This window comes from Elephantulus edwardii, unplaced genomic scaffold (genome assembly GCF_000299155.1).
Source record: "Elephantulus edwardii isolate Elephantulus edwardi_28Jun2011 unplaced genomic scaffold, EleEdw1.0 scaffold00037, whole genome shotgun sequence".
Taxonomy (NCBI): domain Eukaryota; kingdom Metazoa; phylum Chordata; class Mammalia; order Macroscelidea; family Macroscelididae; genus Elephantulus; species Elephantulus edwardii.
This window is the reverse complement of record NW_006399787.1, coordinates 695815-705663: the sequence shown is the minus strand read 5'-3', so window position 1 is coordinate 705663 and position 9849 is coordinate 695815. Positions and strand designations below refer to the sequence as shown.

General features: G+C 41.8%; 1 pseudogene; it reads right to left on the bottom strand.

The window, feature by feature from the left end:
* Positions 1-138: 138 nt before the first annotated feature.
* On the bottom strand, positions 139-1482 carry LOC102859787 (annotated as a pseudogene).
* Positions 1483-9849: the final 8367 nt, after the last annotated feature.

The window sequence follows — 9849 nt, the reverse complement described above, 5'->3', positions numbered from 1 at the left end:
TTTTTTTTTATTTTTACATGTAAAATAGAAACCTTTATTGACAGTTGAGAATCACAAGACAGTTTTACAAGACAACAGAGTTTTCAAGTCCTAAGACAATGGAGTGTATAATTAATTACAGGAGTGTACAATTGCATGCTAATATTCTTCACCTTCATCGTCTCCCTCAGCACTATCTGCTCCAACCTCCTCATAATCCTTCTCAAGGGCAGCCATGTCCTCATGGGCCTCAGAAAACTCTCCTTCCTCCATCTCCTCACCCTCATACCAGTGAACAAAGGCACGCTTGGCATACATCAGATCAAACTTGTGGTCCAGGCGAGCCCAGGCCTCAGCAACGGCTGTGGTGTTGCTCAGCATGCACACAGCTCGCTGCACCTTGGCCAGGTCTCCACCAGGCACCACAGTGGGAGGCTGGTAATTAATACCAACCTTGAAGCCAGTGGGGCACCAATCCACAAACTGGATGGTACATTTGGTCTTGACGGTGGCAATGGCAGCATTGATACCTTTGGGAACCACATCAGCACAGTACAACAGGCAGCAAGCCATGTATTTACCATGGCAAGGGTCACATTTCACCATCTGGTTGGCTGGCTCAAAGCAAGCATTGGTCATCTCTGCGACAGAAAGTTGTTCATGATAAGCTTTCTCAGCAGAGATAACAGGGGTGTATGTGGCCAGAAGGAAGTGGATGTGGGGATAGGGCACCAGGTTGGTCTGGAATTCTGTTAGATTCAGGGCACCATCAAATCTGAGGGAAGCAATGATGGAAGACACAATCTGACTAATAAGGTGGTTAAGGTTAGTGTAGGTTGGGCGTTCAATATCAAGGTTTCTGCGGCAGATGTCATAGATGGCCTCATTGTCTACCATGAAGGTACAATCTGAGTGTTCCAGGGTGGTGTGGGTGGTCAGAATGGAGTTGTAGGTCTCGACCACAGCTGTGGAAACCTGGGGGGCTGGGTAAATGAAGAACTCCAGTTTGGACTTCTTGCCATAATCAACAGATAGGTGCCCCATCAGCAGGGATATGAAGCCAGAACCGGTTCCCCCACCGAAGCTGTGGAAAACCAAGAAGCCCTGGAGACCTGTGCATTGGTCAGCCAGCTTTCAAATTCTGTCCAACACGAGGTCAATGATCTCCTTGCCGATGGTGTAGTGCCCACGGGCATAGTTGTTGGCAACCTCCTCCTTGCCTGTGATGAGCTGCTCAGGGTGGAAGAGCTGGCGGTAGGTGCCAGTGCGAACTTCATCAATGACTGCGGGTTCCAAGTCTACAAATACTGCCCTGGGCACATGCTTGCTAGCACCAGTCTTATTGAAGAAGGTGTTGAAGGAGTCATCTCCTCCCCCAATGGTCTTGTCACTTGGCATCTGGCCATCAGGTTGGATGCCATGCTCCAGACAGTAGAGCTCCCAGCAGGCATTGCCAATCTGGACACCAGCCTGGCCAACGTGGATGGAGATGCACTCACGCATGACGGGACGTGGAAAGGCTCGGTGGAGCTGGAGAGGGCGAGAAGACGGCAACAGGAAGCTCCCACTAAGAGACTACTAAGGAGTCCGGGGGAGAAGTTCACTGTTGTTTTGATCTGCATCTCTGTAACAGCTAGTAAGTACCCCTAGAACTTTCAGTGGCTGATTCTACAGATGTAGATTTTCAGGCCTTTCTTCTGAGGCATGTCTTGGTAGACTCCACTTTCCAATGATTAGGTTAGCTGCTAGGCACTCCTTAATTATTTGTATCATCCTAGGATCTACACAGAAAGTTTAAAGGGTGAGTGGGGGAAGAAATGAAATTTTCTATCCAATCCACTTCAATTTGCAGCAATTTCATGTCTGTCAGGAGAATTATATGGTCCACGGAGTTTTCAAAGACTGATTTTTCAGAAGTCGATCAACAAATCTTTCTTTCTAGGTACCTTTGGGTAGAATGTCAACCTTTAAAATTAGCAGAATTCATGAATCATTTTTATTCCCTGGTAATTCTAGATGTAGGGTTGTTGTTTATTGTGTGCCCTCAAGTTGGAACCAACCCATAGCTGACCCTCTAGTGGGTTTTCAGAGGCAGTTATATCATGTGGGAGGAGATTGCCCATCATTCTTGCACGGAGAAGCTGGTAGATTCAAACTGTGTGCCTTTGGGGTTGCATCACATTTTCTTACCACTCCATTTCCTAAATAACATGCCTTCGGAGACTCTATGAACTTTGTTAAATGTCGATATTTGTAGAAGGGCTTCAGGTCTTTTGTTCATAGGGTTGTTATGAGTCGTGCTCAACTCGAAGGCAATCATCAATAACAGTCTTCTAGAAACACAGTTATTGTTGTTAGGTGTTGCTGAGTCAAATACGACTTATAGGGACCCTATGAACAGCTGAACTTAACTTAACTCTGCCCTATCCTGTGCCATCCTTACCATCTCTGACATACTAGTGGCCATTGCTGACGTCACCAAGTCAATCTATTTTATTTCCTTCACTGACCCTCCATCTCTCCAAGCATGATGTCTCTTCCCAAGGAACAGCCTCACCTAGCTCTGTGTCCAAAGTGTGAAAGATGAAGCTTCACCATCTTTGCTTCCATGCAGTACCCTGGCTGAAATTTTTCCAAGACATATATGGTCCATGGGATAATTAGCACTCTTTTCCAACACCACGACTCAAAGGCATAAATTCTTCTTCTATCATACTTATTTATTGTCTAACTCTCTGATGCATAGCAGGTGATTGAGAAGAGCATGAACAGAATCAGGTGTACCTTAGTTTTCAAACTGACATCACTGCTCTTCAGCATTTTGAAGTCTCTAACAGTGGACTTGCCCAATGCAAGTCGTCCCCTGATTTCCTGACTGCTAATACCAGGGGTATTAATTATTGATCCAAAGAAGATGAATTTATTGACAGCTTCAATCCTTTTTTCCATCTATCATAATGCTGACTATTGTTCTCTGGTGAGCATCTTTGTTTTCTTGATGTTGAGCTGTAATCCATTATGAAGACTGTAGTCCCTGATCTTTTGCAGCAAGTGTTTCGTAGGAAGCTAGGTTGTGTTGTGTCATCTCTATAACATAGGTTGTTGGTGAGTTTTCCTCCAATATTGATGCCACATTCTTCTTCATAGATTCTGGCTTTGTGAATTAGTTGCCTAGCAAATAGATTGAATAGGTAGGCAGAAAGGATACAACTCTGATGTACACCCTTCTTGATTTTAAACCATGCAGTGTTCCCTTACTTTGTTAAGACAACAGCTTCTCGGTGTAGGTGTAGATCCCATATGAGCACAATTAAATGTTCTGGGATTCCCATTCTTCTCAATGTTAGTCATAATTGGTTATAATCCACACAGTCAAATGCTTCTACAGAGTCAATAAAATACAAACAGGTATTCTTCTGGTTTTCTCTACTTTCAGGCAGGGAATTATCCAAAGTTCAAGGTGGTTTTAAAAGAAACTGTGGCACCAGGAATATCATTGCATATGTTAGATGGATCCTAGCTAAAAGATGTAGGGTAGGTGGTGGTATATTGTGGGATGCTCATGTCCAGATCTAATACAAGACTGGTTACAGAGAACTTGTTGTGTTGTGATAACCCAATTCATTGTCGCAGAGTTGAAGGGACTACTAGCTGACTGTCTAGTGTGTTTTCCAAAGCCGTAATTTGCATGGAAGGAGACTGGACATCTTTCTCCTACAGAGGTGGTGACAGATTTGAACTGCCAGAGAGCATGGCCACCCAAGCTCACTGGGCTGTGATAAGGAGTCTGAAACTGAGTCGATGATAGGAAACGGAGTTTCGAAGCAGGAATTTGGAACAGGGGAATAATCTGACATCATACTTTATAAGGACTTTTCATTATCGTTGTCACTGGAGACAAAATTCACAGGCATGCTACCAACAAACCAAATCAAAAGGGAGCTCTGATGCATTAAGAATGGAGTCACCGGAAACCAAATAACCTGCAGAGTTTGGGGGTGCGGAATCCTTTAAACTCCTAGCAGGCTTGAGTGGTTTGCTGCTTTCTCTCATTTTCCCCCAGGAGTACGTACTGTAAGCTTTCAGGGATATTACCTCTGCAATTAAAACGATATAGTCAGTCAGTGCTAAATTATTTAAACCTGAATAATTGCCTATCACTAGTAATCGTCGACTTTGGGAACTTTTGCAGAATAAAATTCAAGGACTCTATCTAAAAAGGTCAGGAAAATTCCCTAAAGTTTCTTTCCTCTGCAAGGTTTGGGGTCTGTCTAACTCCGAGTGCTAAGTGGGGAGAAGAATGATGCCTGCCTTTTTTTCCTTTTTTGGAGAGACTGACTAGAATGACCAAATCTATCTAAAATGTAATAAGGAAAACTGGATGAAGCTCTTAATTTCCTCTCTTGTTCTGGAAACAGGCCACATTTCTTAGCACAATGAATTGACGTGCTGGGAAGGAGCAGCTCAATTAGCAGCTCTGGCCTCCAGTGGGAGATGAGCAACTTTTCAAAGAGTCTTTGTTCAACTCTTCTTTCTTCCCTCAGCCCTTTGGCTAAATAGAACAGGATTAAAATTCATTTTTCACTCTCCCTCTGTGTCTCCTATCACTTACTTTCTCTTCTGAGTCATCTACTGCTCCCCAAACAGACTGCTTGTCTTGATTTTCTGGTAGCAAGAATGAGAGGATTCCAACATTGTTATTAGAAGTGGTCTTTTTTATTTCCCATTTCTAGGTGTTTGGTTTTTGTTTTTTTGTTTGCCATATTTGAGACCTGGGCAACGAATAAGGATGACAGGAGAAGAATTGATGCCCTGACGCTGTGGTGCTGGAGAAGGGTACTGAATATTTATTTCATTGATAGCCGAAAGAACACACAGATGTGTCTTGGAGAAGGTGCCCCCAGAGTGCTCCTTGGAGGCAAAGATGACAAAGCTTCATCTCACAGTCTGGGCATATTGTTAGGAGAGGCTATTTCTTGGAGAGGACACCATGCTTAGAAAGGTGGCAGAGGGTTAGTTCAGGAAGACCTTCAATGAGGTGGCTTAACACAGCAATTAGTGCAATGGGCTCAGTTATGTCAGAAATGATATGGATGGCACAGGATAGGATAGGGATTTTCATAGGGTCACTGAATCATACTCAATTTGACAGCACCTCAGAACAACAAGTTCTTTTAAGCAGTTGGGGATGTAAGTTCAGATTTGAGAAAGGAACTGAGAGTTTGAAGCTAGGACTTCAGGAAAACTATTGTTTAATCTACCCCATCAGTATTGTCCCAGAGAAGGTGAGAAATAAGAGTGTTGATATTTCTTTCAGCACACTCTTTTAGCCTAAATGTTGCAGAGATGGAATTGGGTTTTTGTTTGTTTGTTTGTTTGTTTTTTGGTTTTGTTTTTTTTTAAGATGGACAAAGAGGTATTTATTTCTTTATTTTTAAAAGACAGTATTAAATATCTAAGAAAGAAAATAAAAGTGCTGGTTATGTTTTTCTGTCCATTATATTTATACAACGATCCTGACTCTACCTTTCTAAGAATAGTTGGCCAGGAGGAAGGAAAAACAATTCCTGGAGAGGGAACTGGACCTATACTTCCATCTCAGGTTACGTCTCCTCAGACACAGCAAGGGACTGAGAGGAAGCAGTGAGCATCTCTTCCTCACCTCTCGTCTCTGCCCCTTTTGTTGTTGCCTGAAGCATAACTGAGTCTGAAGAATAAATATATGAAAGCTAGCTTGGGATGGTCACCCTGCTCATGCTCACCACAGTTATGTTTGGATGGATTTGGGATTTTCTCTCATTAGAAGAAACCTGGCACAGAAATGACAAGAACTGTAGCTCACCCACAGGTTTATTGTGTTTGTTTTTTTAAAGCCGTGATTAAGGGAGCGCTGGTGGCCTAGTGGCAAGAAGCTGCACTGCAATCCCAGAGGCCTACGGTTCAAATCCACCAGATGCTTTGCTGGAGAATGAGGGACAACTTCCTTCTGTACCAGTCAGATCCCATTTGATGGTACACACACAAAGAAAAATAATAAAATTAAAAAACAAATCAGTGATATAACTCTGTCTATACTGTGTAATGCAAAAGATTTAATAAAAAACCATGAAATTTATCAAGTACAAATTTGATTAGAAGTATTTATTTATTAATTCATAAAAAGCATAATAAAGCTTGGATGAATGAAAAAGGATAAAGGAAAAATTACCACTGTGCAAACACTCCTTTTTTATCTTTATAAGAGCTCAAAATATGGGATATTTGAAGCATATGCTTTTTCTATCTATATATCTAGTCTTTTGAAAAAGTCACTAGACAATTTTTTCCTTCTGTATTTAAACAAGGAAGCTGGGGAAGGGGCTAAAGGTCAATTACAGTGAAAGGTTGTTCATTTTCTCTTACCTGAGGTGGTTGGACTATTTGTTGCAGACTGAGGGTAAAGTATTTTTATAATTATTAATAATGAGACACAAAGCCAGGAATGAGATAGAGCAGAGAGCATGAAAAACAGGGGGCCAGCAGTTCTGGACTGAAGACCCTCATTCCAGCTTCCCTGTATCTTTATTAAAAATTATTAGGAAGTAAATAAAAAAAGAGAATTCAATGCAAATGCTGTCGAGATCTTTCTATTGAAAACCTTCTGCTTGATTCAGGAGGGAGGGGTTTGCAAATGCAAGAATCTGGTAAACCCTTCAGGATTGCCTTAGTGCTTCAGGGTAAACTGTAGTTTGAACTGTGCCTCCCCCACATCCTGAAATATCATTCAGTTTATTACAAATATTTAGTATTGTCTTCCCATACTATTCAAATTATATTTGTTTCCTGCAGTTTCTGCACCTGGTTAATAAGGTGTATATTGCACTTCAACAGTGTTATCTAAAACCTAAATGCTACTTTTGTGGAGATTTTTACATCTTTCACTAAATTGATAAAACATTTACAAATGGTTATCATAAGTTTTACTTTATGGTCAAATGAAACATGTAACCAGCATACAATTCAATACAATTCAAGGAACATTTACTGAGTGTCCTCTCAGTCCTGGTACAAGAGATGTAGATGTATCATGGGAAAACTGCATAATATCAAAGACAAAATGAGATTATGGTGGAAGTTCAGGCCAGGAGGACAGTGGGAATAACATTAGAGATGGGGGATTTTGTTGTCATATGCTGTCTAGACATTTTGGACTCAGCGACCTTGACCGAATGAAGCCCAACTCAACCTACTGCTATCAAGCTGATTCTAACTCACAGCCACTGTGGAGGAAATAGAACTGCCTGTAGGTTTTCCAAGGCTCAGAATCTTTACTGAGGCAGAATGACTTGTCTCTTTTCTGAGGAGCAAATGGTGGCTTTATGCTGACGACCTTTTAGGTTAGCATCAGATGTTTTAACCACCGTGACACCAAGTTCCTATAGTAACCCGAACCCCCTGCTGTTGAGAAGGTTCTGATTCATACCAGCCTTCGATTTGGTTTCCTAGGCTGTAAATCCTCATGAGAAGAGATTGCCCTGCCCATCTTTCTCTTGAGCTGCAGCTGGTGGGTTTGAACTGCCAACATTTTGGCTACTAGCCCATACATTATGCATTATGTAACAAGTGATCTTTTTAGAAGCCCCTTTGTTGTTAGGTGTTGTTGAGTTAGTTCCAACACATAACAAACCTGTGAATGACAAATTGGAATCTTGTCCTAACCTGCTATACTGTCATCTCAACCTTGCTCAAGTTCACGGTTGTACTCATTGTGTCAATCCAGCATGTTGAGGGGCTTCCTCTTTTAAGCAGCCTTGCTATGGTGGTTATTAGGTACCATCAAGTCATATATGATTCATAGCTACCCTATGAACATCAGATCTGAACCCTGCCCTATCCTGTGCTGTCCTCATGACCTCTGCCACACTAGAGCCTATTGTTACAGTCACTGTGTCAGCCCACCTTGTTGAGGGGACTCCGTTCCTCTGTAGACCTTCCACTTCTCTAAGCATGATGTCTTTCTCTAAGGACTGGCCTCTCCTAACAATATGCCCAAAGCGTGTGCAAGGACACTTCACATCCGGAAGGAATTCTAAAGAGCATCTTCACTGCTCTATCTTTAAGACATGCTTATTCATTCTCTTGACAGTCCATGGGATATTTAATGCCCTCTTCCAGCAGCACAACTCAAGGGCATTAGGTCTCTTCCATCATTTTTATTCAAGGTCAACTCTTGGAGGCACTGCAAGTAATTGAGAAGGCCATGATTTGGATCAGGTGCACCTTAGTCTTCAAATGGACATCCTTGGTTTGTAGTACTTTGGAGAGGTCCCTGACTGCAGAGTTTCCCAGTGCAATACATCTTTTAATGTCTTGACTGCTAGTACTGGGGTTATTGACTATAGATTCAAGTAAGATTAAATTACAAATAATTTATATATTTGCTCTGTTATGTGTTTCCTATTGGCACCATGGTGAAGATTTTTATTTCCTAGATGTTGAGGGATTGTCCATATTGAAGGCTGTAGTTTTTGGCTTTTTGCAGCAAATGCTTCAAGTCCTCTTCACTTTCAGTAAGCAAGGTTGTATCATCTGGGTAAGGAAGGATATTGATGAACCTTGGTTCTCTACTAATGCCATATTCTTTTTTTAAAAGTCCAGCTTTTTGAATGAATTTTTTTTGCATAGAGATTATACAAGTACAGAGAAATGATACAACCCTGATGCACATCTTTTTTATTTTAAACCATGCAGTGTTCCCTTGATCCTTTCAATAACTTCCTGCTCTTGGTATAGCTTTTATATGAGCATAGTTAAGTATTCTGGGATTTCCATTCTTCTCAATGTTATCCACAATTTTTTTTTACATTCATACAATCAAATGCTTTTACATTCTCAAAAAAACACAAGTAGACTTCCTCCTTTCAGCCAAAATCTGTCATCAGCAATGGTATCCCTGGCACAATGGCTTCTTCTAAATCCAGCCAGAAAATTTGGTAGTTCTCTATCAATGTTCTGGGTGGTTTTTAATATTCTTCAGCAGGGTTTACTTGCATGTGCTTGTAATGATATAGTTTGATAATTCCTACATTTTGTTGGATCACCTTCCCTGGGAATGGGCATACATATCGATCAGTCTATTTGTCTGGTGGCCAGGTAGCTGTCTTCCAGATCTCTTGGCATAGCCAGAACTGGAGGAAGTGACTTACATGGTGCTGCTTACTTTATAATTTGTGTACATGTTTTGTACACAGCCTTACATGGATACAATTTGCTATTGGGATAAGTTTAGAACATGAGAAAAAGTGGTTGATCAGGATGCCTGCCACAGTTGGCTGGTTGTTGTGATGCTCTTGACTGAGAAAGAAAAGATTGCTTTGGTACCTTTAACCAATTCCTTGGGGACTCAATACCTTCACTAGAAACAGAAGGGAGAGATTGACAGCTGGCATTCCACACCATCATTCCTTTGGCCCTGCTAACCCCACTTCCACCTACAGAATTCCGGTGCTAGTCAGCTGGTATAACAGTCAGTGAAAATGGTAGGGAGGGTCTCAAGCTTCTGACAGTCAAACAGGGAGCTTATGGGCATGGAGTAGGTAAAATGGGTTGGAGTCAGGGAGCTCAGTCAGCATGACTTGGAGAAAGCCTGGAACTGATGCCTTGAGTGAAAAGGTGACATTTTTGCCCGGGCTCTTTTCTGACACAGCAGGCAATTTTAGTCAGATTCCCACCTGGCTTTTCCTGTCACCTTATCCTCAGGCACAGTCTTAATCTTGCATTGTTCAAGCCAGTCAGTCACTGTCACTTCTCCTTGTTTCAGCAAAATATCCGTCTCCCCTCCCAGGTTTTTCTTGAAACCTTTCAAGGGCAGTGTGCTATTACAGAGTGGCT